Genomic DNA, 15170 nt, shown 5'->3' on the forward strand with positions numbered 1-15170 from the left:
AGTGTTTGAGAAGAAGAAGGGAGAGTCCTTTTTCAGTTCTCTGCTCCATAAAATTGCAAGGGTAGGCCTTGCCAAAAAACCTTGAAAGGCATGAACAAAAGCAACCCTGCTGCCTGAATTTAAAAGGTGTTGGACCCAAAAAAATGTGAGTTGGGAAATGTTCTTTTTCCCTTGTATTTATTCAGGTGATGGCTTTCAAGGTCAGAGAATGGAGGTTGTGATTAAGTCATCAATATGTGGAATTCTGTAACCCACAGAGACCATCTCTTGTAGAGATGTGGAATTTTATAAATCAGTGAAAGAACGGGGTCATTTATTGTCACACTGGAAAAGTAGTAAAATATAGTTATCCCCATCATTTCAGGTGTGCTTAGCATAAGAAGAGACTTGTGAAGCAGGCCTGTCTTTTCCAATATCTGATTTTTATAGCAGCCAATTCCTTGTCTGTGGCAAACCTGCCAACAGTTCTTCCAGAAATGGCACTATGTTGAGGCAATGTGGCAAACTGTGCTGTTTTATGTAATGTAATAGATTTGTTTAATGGTTTTGTTGCTTTTCACTATGTATTTTAAATATTTATTTGTTTATTTCAATTGTAATGTTTATATGTATTCAATGTTTTAGTGTTAGCTGCTTTGAGTCTCCTTTGGCAGAGAAAACGCAGGGTATAAATACTACTAGTAATACTAATAATAATAGGAGTGTTGTGTAGTTTCCAGGCTGTATGGCTGTGTTCTAGTAGCATTTTCTCATGACGTTTCACCTGCATCTGTGGCTGGCATCTTCAGAGGATCTTAATGCAGACAAAACATCCGGAGAAAATGCTGCTAGAACATGGCCATACAGCCCGGAAACCACACAACACTCCAGTGATTCCAGCTGCGAAAGCCTTCCACAATACAGCAATAATAATACTGTCTCAATCTTTGAGATAGCCTATGGCCTCTTCCTTCCTGAAATGTGTCCAGTCCCCTTTAAAGCCAGATATATGAGTAGCCATCACCACATCCATAGCAGCAAATTCCAAAGATTAAATAAAATGTATGGGAAAAACTTTTAGTTCTGCTTAAAATCTTGCACTGTTCTGCCACTGGATGACCCTGGTTTGTAGTACAACGACTATATTACGCACTTCTGTGATGTCTCCTTTTGGTTGCATCATCCCGCCCAAAGCAAGTAACTCTGCATACCACATATCTCTTTCTGATAGGAGAAATGCTCCAGTCTCTTGATCCTTTTGGTTGCTGCTTTTTTGAGCCTTCTCCAGCTTTATTGTTACCTTGTTGAGATCTAGTGACTTGCACTATGCACAGTATTTAGATACTTAGAGTTTTATTTTCAGTTACTTTCTTAACTCTCCCTAATTTGAATTTGTTTGCCACTTTTCAGCGGAAATACACACATTTTAGCAAAACTGCTTCCCGCAACCCTAAGATCTTCTTTCTGTCAGTCACGCCAAATCTCAGCAATGTATGTGAAAAATCTGTTTTTTTTTTTTTTTTAAAGGCAACCACTATTCCAGTGTGCAGCACTTGATTATCTTCATTTGGATTCTACCATCCAGTTTGGAAAGACATTTTCAGAGCTGTTCACATTCAGCCCTTGTTCTTACCACCTTTTGATGTTTTCTGTAGAGGTGACCACCTCATTCCTTACTTCTAATTTATAAATCAAAGCCCGAGTTCCAGTACAGATCTTCTAAATTTCCTCCATAGAATAAGTGTCCTTTACCACCTGCTCTTTAATTAGGTAACTGTTCTTTAATTACTTACTATTGCACATCAAACCCTATCCTCTAATCCCATAATGTCTACTAGATTTACTCAAATGTGTTTGAATATAGATTTTGTATGAAATGATTTAAAAATCAAAGCATAGTGTGTCTATAGCTTTGAAGGAGGTCACTGTTTTAGTCTGTTTCCACATCAAAATGAAAATGTAGGGAGAAGGAATCTAGCAGTACCTTTGAGATAATCTATTTGAGCATGAGCTTTCATAGATTTCAATCCACTTCTTTAGATACAGTTATAAAGGTCAATATTAACTCCACATTTAAGCAGTAATGATGGTGCTATCTGAATCTTGAAGAAATTTCCATTCTGTCCAACTCAGTGTTATGCAACACCTGGATTCACCTGCTTATTGGCACTTTTGGAAAGAGCAGTAGAAGCAGTGTAGAGTCTTCTTCAGCAACAGATGAAGCATCAATTTTATTATTTCCCAGTTTTACCATGCTGCACTCCCAGAAACTCCAGCAATGTCAAGAATTTTGGAAATAAAACTCCAAGAGATCTGGAGGGCTAGAGCTGAGAACAAGTGGGTTCTGCTTTTCACTCTCAGTCTCTCTCTCACACACACACTCACACACACTTAAGGGCACATGACCCTGAAAAATGTGACTTCACTTTGCAGCTATGATTCAGACTGCTGATATGCCTTTTATCTGTGTAATGTACTAAACTTAAAAATAAAGCATCTATAGATGAAAGTTTCCAAACATGCACATTCATATATCACCTATGACGAACTGCATATCATGTAGTTTGGGTGAGTGCAGATGGTCTCAAGATTAGCATTTCTGTAAGGCATGGCAAGAAGTGCTGTGTGGTTTTGCGTTCTTCTAAATGTGATATTTAGAAAGGGATTCAGAAGAAGACTCTGAAGCTTGCAAGCCTTGTCTGGAGTGAATACATTGGGTCCCTTTATATGGGCTGCAATATCAGCCTGCAAAATACCATTATTAGTCATGTTGACCGTGCAGCAACACACCAAAAAATCCAAAATATGCATTATGGTAATACATTTATTTGGTCAAGTGAAAGATGCAAAACACATTGTGCAAGCTTTCAAAACTCACTGTTTTTTTTTTCATCAGGTAAAGATGTTCAAAATTCATAAAGGAGACAAAAGTGATGGTGTCAGGAGTCATGGGCTGTTTAAGACATTTGCCTGACCTATTATTTAGAGAGGTGATGCAAATGGAGACCTCAGGCCTTTTTGGCCTGATAATAAATACAACATCATGAAATTCATGGGATTTGCTTAACCAAAATATTCAGAGGTGGTTTTGCCACCTGAAATTGGCAGACTCCCATCCAAGTCCTAACCAGGGCTGGCTCTGCTTAGTTTCCAAGATGAGGTGGTATGGAATGCCTTTAGGATATTTAAGATGCTTTAGGTTCCACCTTTAATATATCCTCATAGCCTTGTGGAAGGCTTTCATGGCAGAAATCACTGTGTTGCTGTGAGTTTTTCAGGCTATATGGCCATGTTCCTAAAGCATTCTCTCCTGATGTTTCACCATCTATGGCAGACATTCTCAGAGGTTCTGAAGTATATTGGAAACTAGGCAAGAGGAGGTTTATACATAGGAGGAACGTCCAGGGTGGGTGGAAGAAAGAACTCTTGTCTGTTGGAGGCAGGTGTGGATGTTGCAATCAGTAATCTTGATTAGCATTGAAAAACCTTGCAGCCTCAAGGCCTGGCTGAGTTCTGCCTGGAGGAATCCTTTGTTGGGAGGTGTAAACAGGCCCTGATTGTTTCCTGTCTGGAATTCCCCTGTTTTAAGAGAGTTGCTCTTTATTTACTGTCCCGATATTAGAGTTTTTAAAATACTTGTAACCAGATTTTATCAGATATTTTCAGAGCCACAGCCAACAATTATATTAAAAATGAACCCAACAGCAGGAGAAGGGGTAGACTGGTAGTGGTTAGGCGGGAGAGCCATTAGGAAAAGAAGCCACAACTTGAAAGCCTATTTATAAATGTTACTTTTTCAAACCACAACTCTCACCCACCAGGCCTTCCCAGGTGAGGAAGTCAGGAGCAGTTTTCCCCAAAACAAGTTGGGAGCTGGGTATATTTGTCTTACAGAAGGCTGAGAGGGGAGATGATAGTTATGTCACATTGAGAAGGGGAAATGTTTGCTTTCTGATGCTCCAGAGACTAAGACATAGAACAATGCATTCAAATAACAGGAAAATGAACAAAATCTGGCTACCAGTACTTTAAAAACTTCTAAAATCAGAACAGTAAATAAAGGCCAACACTAAAAAACGGGGAAATTCCAGACAGGAATAACATCTCTCAACAAAGGATTTCTCCAGGCAGCAACCAGCCAGGCCTTGAAAGTGCAATACCATTAAATGCTAATCAAGGTGGCCAACTGTAACATTCACACTTGCCTCCAACAGAGAAGAGTTCTTTCTCCCACCCTGGACATTATTCCACAGATATATAAACCCCACATGCCTAGTGTTCCAACAGAGCTCACAACCTCTGAGGATGCCTGCCATAGATGTGGGCAAAATGTCAGGAGAGAATGCTTCTGAAACATGGTCATACAACCCGGAAAGCACAGCAGCACAACACAGCAGCACAGTGATTCCGGCCATGCAAACCTTGGACAACACAACAGGTCAAGAGACTCCACATAAGAGTTGTTCACCAAAAGAATATGCTGCCCCCAGTGTGGGGGAGTTTCCTTCCCTGGAAGTTATTTTTAACAAGGGCTAGTTGGCCATCTGTTGGAAGTGCTTTGGTTGTATATCCTTGCATGGAAGAAAGGGGTTGGATTGGATAGCCCTTGAGAGTCACATCTAAATCTCCATGATTCTGAGTTCCTCAAGCTCTGGGTCTTAAAAAATGGTTTTCCCTTGAAAGTCTTCTCCCGTGTCAGGCCCTGCATGTGTGAACACCCCCCCCCCGCCCCGCCCCTCTGCCTCGAGGCAAAGCGGCTCTTGAAGGCCAGGCCGACCGACGACTCCTCGGCTTCCTCTTCCTTCTCCGAGGCGAGGCGTCCGGCCCAGACTCGCCGCGGTGTCTTTGCGAGGCTCCGAGGGCAGATCAAGGACCCCGATTGAGATCCGCGGGGAAGCAAACGGAGAGAGAGGGGTGAGGGGAGGAAGGGAGACCGAGGGACGGCGAGGGGGCGATGGCGACCTCTCTCCGGGTCCAGGAGGCGGGTGGCCGGTCTCAGAGATGATGATGATGATGATGATGACTATGATTTTTAATTCTTACCCGACTCTCCTCAAGGCCTGAAGCAGGGTACAAACGCAGTTAAAATACACAAATAGAAGCACACTAAAGGTAAAGGCCTTTCCCTGATATTAAGTCTAGTCGTGCATTTGAAGCCACCCGCCCCTGGAGAGAGAAAGAATGATAACGTGGACGTCATCCAGGACCCTTCCTATTGAACTCAACGGGCTTACCTTTGTGTTTAGGCTTCAAGGGATAAATCCCTCCCAGGTGGCATTTTGCCCTGTTCTGATCGGACTCTTATGAAAGACATAAATCCATCCTGCTTAGATTCCAAGATCAGGCCCAGTCTGGTGCTTTTGGCCCTGCAAAACAACAACAACGACGACGACGACGACGACGACAACAACAACAAATCCCTGTTTATTTGTGGAGTATGGGCCCTTCCACGCAGCCCTCTATCCCAGAATATCAAGGCAGAAAATCCCTCATTATCTGAATGTGGACTCAGATAACCCAGTTCAAAGCAGACATTGTGGGATTTCCTGCCTTGATATTCTGGGATGTAGGCTATGTGGCAGGGCCCTGTGCGTTCAAGTTCCCTGGCGAGAGCTCTCTTGCCCCGGCCTCCCCATCCACCCCCAATTCTTATCGCTGCGGATGTGGAGGGGGGATGAGCCCGCTCCCTGCCCTACCTGCCCACACACCTGAGATCTGGAGGAGAAATCAGCCACTGGAGGGAGTCCCGAGAAGAGGATTGGCTTGGACTGGATCCCACGGGGAAATTATTTCATTGAACAAGTCCTCAGCATCGAGGAGGAGGAGGAGGAGGGATGGGCAGAGATGGCAAGAGACAGGAGTATCTCCTTCCTTAAAGAGAAAACGTCTTCCCCATTCAGAAAGAAAGCCTTGTTCAAGTGACTTTTATTTTAATGTGTTGTCGAAGGTTTTCATGGCCGGAATCACTGGGTTGCTGTGAGTCTTCCAGGATGTATGGCCATGTTCCAGAAGCATTCATTCCTGACGTTTCACCTGCATCTATAGGGCCTCATCACACTTGGAAATTTATCCGCTTTAAATACTGTGACTGCCTCCTACAGAGTTCTGGGGGGTGTAATTTAGGGAGGGGCCTTTGAACTGCTCATTCAGAGAAGCCCTGGGCCTCCCTAAACTACAAACCCCAGAACTCCGAGGGAGGCAGTAACAGCATTTAAAATGGACTAAAGTGGGTCAATGCTCAAGTGTGATGAGACATCCTCAGAGGTTGTGAGGACTGTTGAAAACTAGGCAAGAGTGGTTTATACGAGTATATCTGCAGAAAGTCCAGGGTGGGAGAAGAACTCTTGTCTGTAGGAGGCAAGTGTGAATGTAGCAATTGGCCACTTTGATTAGCATTAAATGGCCTTGCAGATTCAAGGACTGGCTGCTTACTCTCTGCGGGAATCTTTGTTAGGAGGTGTTAGCTGGCCCTGATTGTTTTCTGGCTGGAATTCTCCTGTGTTCTGAGTGTTTATTTACTGTCCTGATTTTAGGGTTTTTTAATACTGGTAGCCAGATTTTGTTCATTTTCATGGTTTCCTCCTTTCCTCAAGGTGGCTGCATAAACACTTGCCTTTAACAGACAAGACTTCGTTCTCTCACCCTGGACCTTCCACCAATATATAAAACCCCCACTTGCTTAGTTTTCAACAGAACTCACAACCTCTGAGGATGCCTGCCATAGATGTGGGTGAAACGTCGGGAGAGAATGCTCCTGGAACATGGCCATACAGCCCGGAAAACTCACAGCAACTCTTGTCTGTTTAAGGCAAGTGTGAATGTTGCAATTGATCACCTTGATTATCATTGAATACCCTTGCAGCTTCAAAGCTGCTTCCTGTCTGAGGGAATCCTTTGTTGGGAGGTGTTACTAGTAGTGATGAAGATGAACAAAACCTGGCTACCAGTATTTAAAAAGTTCTAGAATCAGGGCAGTAAAACATGGCTCTTCCGGTGTGCTTTCGGAGAGTAACTGTTATATACCTCCTTTGTTACTCCCCCCAACATCTATCCTCTAGACTGTTTCACTATCTCATGTTCCTGTTCCCCATGGTTTTATTCTTATCTTTTCTTACCCGAGTTTTAACTTTGTGTCCATGCGGCCCGCCCTTGTTATGTTATGTTGCTTTTGCTTTGATTTTGTTCTGTACTGTGCATTGTTATTCTTGTATTGTTTAATTGTATTTTGATATGTTGTTTTTATATTTTGTTATATTGTACTGTCTTGGGCATGGCCCCATGTAAGCCGCCCCGAGTCCCCGTTGGGGAGATGGTGGCGGGATATAAATAAAGTTTTATTATTATTTATTATTAGTAAGTAAAAAGCAACACTCAAAAAACAGGAGAATTTCAGACAGAAAACAATCAGGGCCAGCTAACACCTCCCCAAAAAAGGATTCCCCCAGGCAAGAAGCAGCCAGGCTTTGAAGTTGCAAGTCCATTCAATGCTAATCAATGTGATTAATTGCAACATGCACACCTGCCTCAAACAGACAAGAGGTCTTTCTCCCACCCTGGACCTTCCACAGATATATAAATCCCACTTGCCTAGTATCCAGCAAACCTCACAACCTCTGAGGATGCCTGCCACAGATGCAGGCGAAACGTCAGGAGAGAATGCTTCTGGAACATGGCCAGATAGCCCGGAAAACTCACAGCTACGCAGACTTAAACAATTATGCTAATAACTAAATCCGCATACCGCAGACATATTTAAAAATACGGTCTTGTTACCTTACTTAATGGAAAGTTTTTTTGTGCATCTAGATTTTGGAAAAAATATTATATGGAAGTTCTCAGCCATCTGGCTAGGTACTTGCTGGAGGATGCTGCAAGGTGTAGTTCCAAGGTGTAGTTCTCCAAATCTCCCTTTCGCCTGCAGGCATAGCGTAAGAAGCTTACCTTGGCTATCATGTTATAGTCAGTTCCTGAAAGTATACAAATCAAATAAAAATCGATCATGATTCCTCACAACCTCTGAGGATGCCTGCCACAGATGCAGGCAAAAGGTGAGGAGAGAAAGCTTCTGGAACACGGCCATACAGCCCGAAAGACTATCAGCAACCCGATCATGCTTTTGCCCCTTAACCGGCAGGGCTCAAGGTAGTTGTAGTTTTTCAAGGTCTTTTCCGTCAAAGGATGCCTCACCAAACTGCAGTTCCCAGTATTTCATAGCATTGAGCCGCGACAGTTAAAGCGACGTCGAACTGAATTAATTTTCTAGTGCAGATGCACTCCATCGTGCCCAATCTTTTCCTCCCCGCCCTCTCCAATTCCCAAAGAGAAAGGGGCCAGTAATGGATAACAAATGTTTCCTACCTCGTCCTGGGTCGGGGAGGGTTTCGCCCAAGGAAGGACCCAAGCAGGAGAAGGGAAACCCAGTCTGATTTCCTCGCCTCCCAACGCGAGCGAGATGGAGGCAGCCATTGGGAGACTTCCTGCTCTTCTTTCCGCTTTGCAACTAGTAGAAAAACAGATCCGATGGGGTTTCTTTCCCCGTCTACAGGGAAGGCGAGGTTCCGATCCCGGCCTGCAAGCTGGCTTCGAAACGCCTTTTGCGGCTCCTGGGCCCGATGGAAGCCAGTCCCGTCCCAATCAAGCCGGTCGCCTTCCCGATGGGAATGGACATTAATGGGCTCGCGAGGCCGGGTGATTGATGTCCCCGCCTGGAAACCACCGCCAAACATTTCCACTCCGAAACGGGGAGATTAATCCTTTGAAAACGAGTTAATCGTTAACATACCTCGCCTCTTCGGGGGTGATTTAATGAAGGGGCAGCCTGGGGGCGTTACAAGCCCCTCGCGAAGGGCTCTTTCCCCCCTTGCCTTCTTTTTCCCTTGTTCCTAAAATGCAAAACCATTAACGCTTTGGAGAAAAACCAACCAAGGCGCCTCTGGGTTGGGAGGTAAAGGCAACCCTTTGGGAAAGGTCAGCTTCCAAGCCGTGTTAAACCTTATTATCATCATCATTATATTATAGTTATTATTGTTATAGCAATTATAATTATATTATAGTAACTATTGTAATATTATAGCAATTATTATATTGTAGTAATTATTATATAGTAACTATTATTATTGGTGCCTCCGGTGACGCAGTGTGTTAAAGCACTTAGCTGCTGAACTTGCAGACCGAAAAGTCCCAGGTTCAAATCCGGGGAGCGGAGTGAGCGCCCGCTGTCAGCTCCAGCTTCTGCCAACCTAGCAGTTCGAAAACATGCAAATGTGAGTAGATCAATAGGTACCGCTCCGGCGGGAAGGTAACGGCGCTCCATGCAGTCATGCCGGCCACATGACCTTGGAGGAGTCTACAGACAACGCCGGCTCTTCAGCTTAGAAATGGAAATGAGCACCAACCCCCTGAATCAGACACGACTGGACTTAACGTCAGGGGAAACCTTTACCTTTACCTAATTATTATTATATTATATTATAGTAACTGTTATTATTATATTATAGCAATTATTATATTATAGTAATTATTATTGTTATTATATTATAGTCCTAGACACTTGGGACGTTTCCTGACGTGTGATCCAATACAACAGCCAGCATTGTTTGCTGTGTACTGATCTTGTTGTGTAAATAATAATAATAATAATAATAATAATAATAATAATAATAATAATAATAATAATACATTAGGCACCTTCCTACTCTTCCACCCCCAGAAATCAAGGCAGGGTCGTACACACCATTATATGCAGGAGTCACGACTGTGTGTGTTTTTATATAATAGCTAAATCTTTATAAAAGATTTTAATTTGGACCGCTTCAAACAGACCTGGACTTAAGTGGGAGGTTTGCCTTCTCCAAATAAAAATGTTGCCCTTCCAGAGAAAATATCTTAAGTTTCTAATATTGCAGAGAGCGAGATTTTGAAAATTGCTCACCTCCTAACCTGTGCCTGCTCCCTTTTCTTTCGGTGCCTAAACTCTTCTTTTTGATACACTAAAGGCTCCAAGGAAGTTTTACATGAGCAAGACCAAGAACAAGCCACGAGAGTAAAGACAAACTTTCCCCCAGAAGAAAAGTGTTCGTACCCTACATCAAGGGAACCGCATAGGAAAGCTGATGAAGAAACACAATGTACAAACTATCTACAGACCCACTAAGACAATCCAACAAATGCTACGTTCAGCAAAGGACAAAAGGGATCCTCTCACCTCTGCAGGAGTCTACCGTATCTCATGCAGCTGTGGACAAGTCTTCATAGGGACCCCCAAACTCAGCAGCACTGCCCAGCCGCGAACCAAGGGACAGGGAAGGCACTGCAGACTCACTCAGTCAGAGGAGTCAGCCACAGCGGAGCACTTGAGGAACCAGCCCGGACACAGACTATTATTTAGGAACACAGAAATGCTGGACCACTCTGACAACCACCATGACAGACTACACAGAGAAGCCTTGAAATGCACAAGCATGTAGGCAATTTCAACAGAAAGGAGAAAACCATGACAATGAAAAAAATGTGTCTACCAGTATTTTAAAAAATCTCTAGAATCAGGACAGTAAATAAAGAACCACACTCAAAAACAGGGGAATTCCAGACAGGAATCAATCGGGCCAGCTAACACCTCCCAACAAAGGATTCCCCTAGGCAGGAAGCAGCCAGGCTTTGAAGCGGTAAGGCAATTAAATGCTAATCAAGGTTATTAATTGCAACAGTCACACTTGCCTCCAACAGACAAGAGTTCTTTCTCCCACCTGGACTTTCCACAGATATATCAACCCCGCTTGCCTAGTTTCCAACAGACCTCACAACCTCAGGGTGCCTGCCATAGATGTGGACGAAATGTGAGAAGAGAATGCATCTGGAACATGGCCATACAGCCCGGAAAACTCACAGCAACCTAGATCTTGTGGTATCTTTGAACGAGAGGAAGGGAACGCAGATTAAGGGTTCATCCACACTGTAGGAATAACGCAATTTTGACAAATTTGACATGGCTTTTATTGCCATGGCTCAATGCTATGTAATTATAGGATCTGTAGTTTTAAAAGCCCTTTAACCTTCTTTGCCAAGTAGTGCTGACCCCTCACCAAAGTACAACCCCCAGGACCCCCTACCACGGAGCCATAGCTAAACCGTTTTCATTCAACAGTGTGGATGCTCCCTCGGTTCATAAGCAATGGGTGTTCGGAGTTCTAGCGTTTGCACACATTTTGAATTTCAGCCCAAGTCAAGCCCGTCATTTTCAGTTCTTCAGACCAAACTAATTTGGAAGTGATTTTTATCGATCTGAGTCAGGTAAAAAACCGGGAAAATTAGCCATTAATATCCACAATGATCAATATCCCATCATTATCAATTAGCCACAATCACCACGCAATGCTTTCCAGGGGCGGAAAGAACAGCCTCAGTCTGCAACAGGGAAAACAACAGTCTGCTGGCGTCCTACATCTTAAAAAAGCTTCAAAGGAATGAACCTCCTTCCGTTCCTCATGGATTTGATGCAGGGGTGCAAATGACATCAACCAGATCATTAAATAGAAAATGTGCTACACATATATGTGTTTGTTGTTGGCTTGTGTGTACAGCATCAAGAACAATAAACAGAGGGAGAGAGAGAGAGAGAAGTGTGATCGCCCCAATATTTCCAAACTTGAGGTTGGTCACACCGTCCGGATTGGAAGAATTTACTCTCGCGTAAATTCACGTGGAAGGAACTGGACTGAACTACTTTGAGACGGATCTTGGTGGGAGAGAAGCGCTACTTCGGTTGCGTTTCTATTTCAGCGGGCAATGGATCTACTACATTTTCGTATTAGATGAAAAAACATGAAAATAAGCAGCAAATAGTCTCATCTGTATGATTGTATGCAATTTAACTGCATTGTATGGGTTTACACTGACCATATAATGCAGCCGAATTACAACGTGGAGCAGTTTGGGAAATCAACTGCAGTCTGGTGAGGGGGAAAGGATCTATTAATAGTAACAATCATTAATATAATTCGTTACTCGCCTCTCCTCGCTGTTCAAGACAGGTCTACAACACAGCAGTTAAAAGACCATATATACATATAATCAGAGGGAGACATTTGTTTCTGTTTTCGTTTTGTTACCAACAAGAGAATCTATCTCAGAAATGCAATGTAACTCTCCCTGTACCTTCCGCCCAATTTCATAAAAGCGTTACAGAAGAAGAACGCAAGTTATAAGGAATTCGTTACATGGCAGGTGAAGCTTTTTGGAAACTTCTCAAGGGGATGAGTGAAGATCCCTCATCATACTTTGACTCCCATGGCATTGAGGCCTGGCAGTTAAACTGGGGTCAAATTGCAATAAGTGGGTTGCTGTGAGTTTTCCGGGCTGTATAGACGTTTCGCTCACATCTATGACAGGAATCCTCACAGGTTGTGAGGTATATTGGAAACTAGGCAAGGGAGATTTAAATATCTGTGGAAGGTCCAGGGTGGGATAAGGAACTCTTGTCTGTTGGAGGCAAGTGTGACTGTTGCAATTGATCACCTTGATTAGCATTGGATAGCTTTCAGCTTCAAAGCTTGGCTGCTTCCTGCCTGGGAGAATCCTTTGTTGGGAGGTGTTAGTTGGCCCTGATTGTTTCCTGTCTGGAGTTCCTCTGTTTTCTGAGTATTGTTCTTTATTTACTGTCCCGATTCTAGAATTTTTTTTAATACTGGTAGCCAGGTTTTGTTTGTTTTCATGTTTTCCTCCTTTCTGTTGAAATTGCCCACATGCTTGTGGATTTCCATGGCTTCTCTGTGCAGTCTGACATGGTGGTTGTTAGAGTGGTCCAGAATTTCTGTGTTCTCAAGTATCACAGTGTTCTGGAACATGGCCATACAGCCTGGAAAACTCTCAGCAACCCTGTGATTCCATCCATGAAAGCCTTCGACAACAAATTGCAATAATCCTGAGGTTTTTCTACTTAGCTGCTGTTCCATGGGTGCCAATTTCTGACTAGTTCGTAAGTTTAGTATTTTACTCAGGACTAAAGCCCACTTGAATAGAGCTTATTTGTAAGCACAGGACTAGGTTATGCATGCTTCTAAATTCAATACAGGCGGATCTACATTGCCATGTAATGCAGTCTGAACTACGTTATATGCCAATGCCCTGTTAGCCTGCAGGCTGGGGTCCCCTTGAACTAAGACCGTTCACCTACACTGACACAGAACCACTTTCAGGAGAAGAATGGACTTTGGGTTCAAGGTTCGTTCCTCCTTTGGGATGAAACGTCTCTGGGCGGCGGTTCTGAACGAAACAAAGGGCAGCTTAATCCCAAGCACACTGAAATCTGCCAAGAAGCCTACGGATTCCAATCGGGAATGCTTCCAATTGGCGGCTTTATTCCTCTCCCCGCCAGGTTTTGTTTAGTCGTTTTCTCAGAAGTTGGAATTGGAACGTGGATTGTAGTCTCAAAAAGATATTTTGGGTCTTGGAAAGGGATGAGAAGCAAACTCTTATGAAAAAAATGGGCTCCACTCAGTCCTGGTAGCCAAAACAAGTTCCTGGGGTGCATCTAGATTGTATAAAAATGCAGTTTGACACCACTTTGTTTGCCATGGCAGGTGGCACAGGGGAGTTAAACCCTTGTGCCGGCAGGACTGATGACCTGAAAGTTGGGTTGCTGACCTGAAGGTTGCCGGTTGCCAACCCTGGGAAAGCGTGGATGAGCCCCCTCTATCAGCTCCAGCTCCGTGAGGGGACATGAGAGAAGCCTCCCACAAGGATGGTAAAAACATCAAAACATCCGGGAGATCCCTGGGCAACGTCCTTACAGATGGCCAATTCTCTCACACCAGAAGCGACTTGACAAACCTATGACAGGAATCCTCACAGGTTGTGAGGTATATTGGAAACTAGGCAAGGGAGATTTAAATATCTGTGGAAGGTCCAGGGTGGGATAAGGAACTCTCGTCTGTTGGAGGCAAGTGTGAATGTTGCAATTGACCACCCTGATTAGCATTGAATGGCTTTCCAGCTTCAAAGCCTGGCTGCTTCTTGCCTGGGGCCATTCAATGAGAGAATGCTTCTGGAACATGGCCATACAGCCTGGAAAACCACAACAACTGTCTATACTGTTTGAAAGCACTAACTGCCTTGGTTCAATGCTATGAAAATTGGGAGTTGTAGTTTTACTTTCCTCTTCTCTGCCAAAGAGTGCTACAACGCCCAGGATTTCATAGCATTGAGCCTTGCCAGTTAAAGTGGTGTCAAACTGCATTAAGTATACAGTGTAGATAGTACACTCTCAGTGTAATCTAGAAGAGTTCTAGATTAACAGTTTAGTGTGACTGAACCAGGACCCAGGGTCTGCATTGTGTAGAGGTTTGAGTGTTGGTCTAGATCAGGCTTTCAATGCCTGGCTGATGTGACCCTAGGTGAAAATGACACACTAGTATTTCGTAGAACACAGTCTTGCTAATAGCTGTATCATAATATTCAGAGAAGCCTCCCACAAAGATAGTAAAAACATCAAAACATCCTGGCGTCCCCTGGGCAACGTCCTTGCAGACGGCCAATTCTCTCACTCCAGAAGCGACTCAAGTTGCTCCTGACACGGAAAAAAAATAATTCAGAGTTGTCTGTCAGGAATTTCTACAGTTCCTTATTGTAATTTTGAATATGTCCCAACTCCAGGAGAAGCAATGAGCATGTAGCAAATACACAGATGTCCAGAGAGTAGCATGTATCAAAGAAAGGAGGAAGGCCTTCGGATTTATGAAACCCTGCAGAAATGCCCCATCTACACCAACATTGAATGCTGTTCAAAGCTAGCTTCAAACTGGGGCCGCCAGACAACAAACTTCCACAAAAGCTCAAGAAAGAGAGCTCTTGATGTGCACCATTGCTCTGTGGTTTGTGGAATCACCATCCTCAAATTGGTTCCAGGATTTCCTAGGTAATCACCCGCACATTGAAACCACTTTCTTCAATATCAGTTTGAAATTACATTAAATGGTCAGTGTAGATGGGGCCTGGAATATTCACGCAGATATTCCAGACTAACACAGGCATGGCTTTGAGTTATGAAAATGATATCGGGGTAGCACAACTGATTAGGTTCCAGCTTATTATTTCCTCCTTTGATCTTCCCTTTTCAAGTTTCCTTAGGATTTTAATAGAAAACATCACATATAAGAGATGAATAGGTAAAGGTAAAGGTTTCCCCTGACGTTAAG

At 43.6% G+C, this 15170-nt stretch overlaps 1 long non-coding RNA gene across 1 annotated transcript; it reads right to left on the reverse strand.

Annotated features, from left to right (window-relative positions):
• Positions 1–2785: 2785 nt before the first annotated feature.
• On the reverse strand, positions 2786–14124 carry LOC103279479 (uncharacterized). The gene is made up of 2 exons (XR_010002695.1): positions 5214–14124; positions 2786–5039 (listed from the first exon to the last, which is right to left on the reverse strand). It is a non-coding gene; the product is annotated as an uncharacterized LOC103279479 (long non-coding RNA).
• Positions 14125–15170: the final 1046 nt, after the last annotated feature.

This window comes from Anolis carolinensis, chromosome 2 (genome assembly GCF_035594765.1).
Source record: "Anolis carolinensis isolate JA03-04 chromosome 2, rAnoCar3.1.pri, whole genome shotgun sequence".
Taxonomy (NCBI): domain Eukaryota; kingdom Metazoa; phylum Chordata; class Lepidosauria; order Squamata; family Dactyloidae; genus Anolis; species Anolis carolinensis.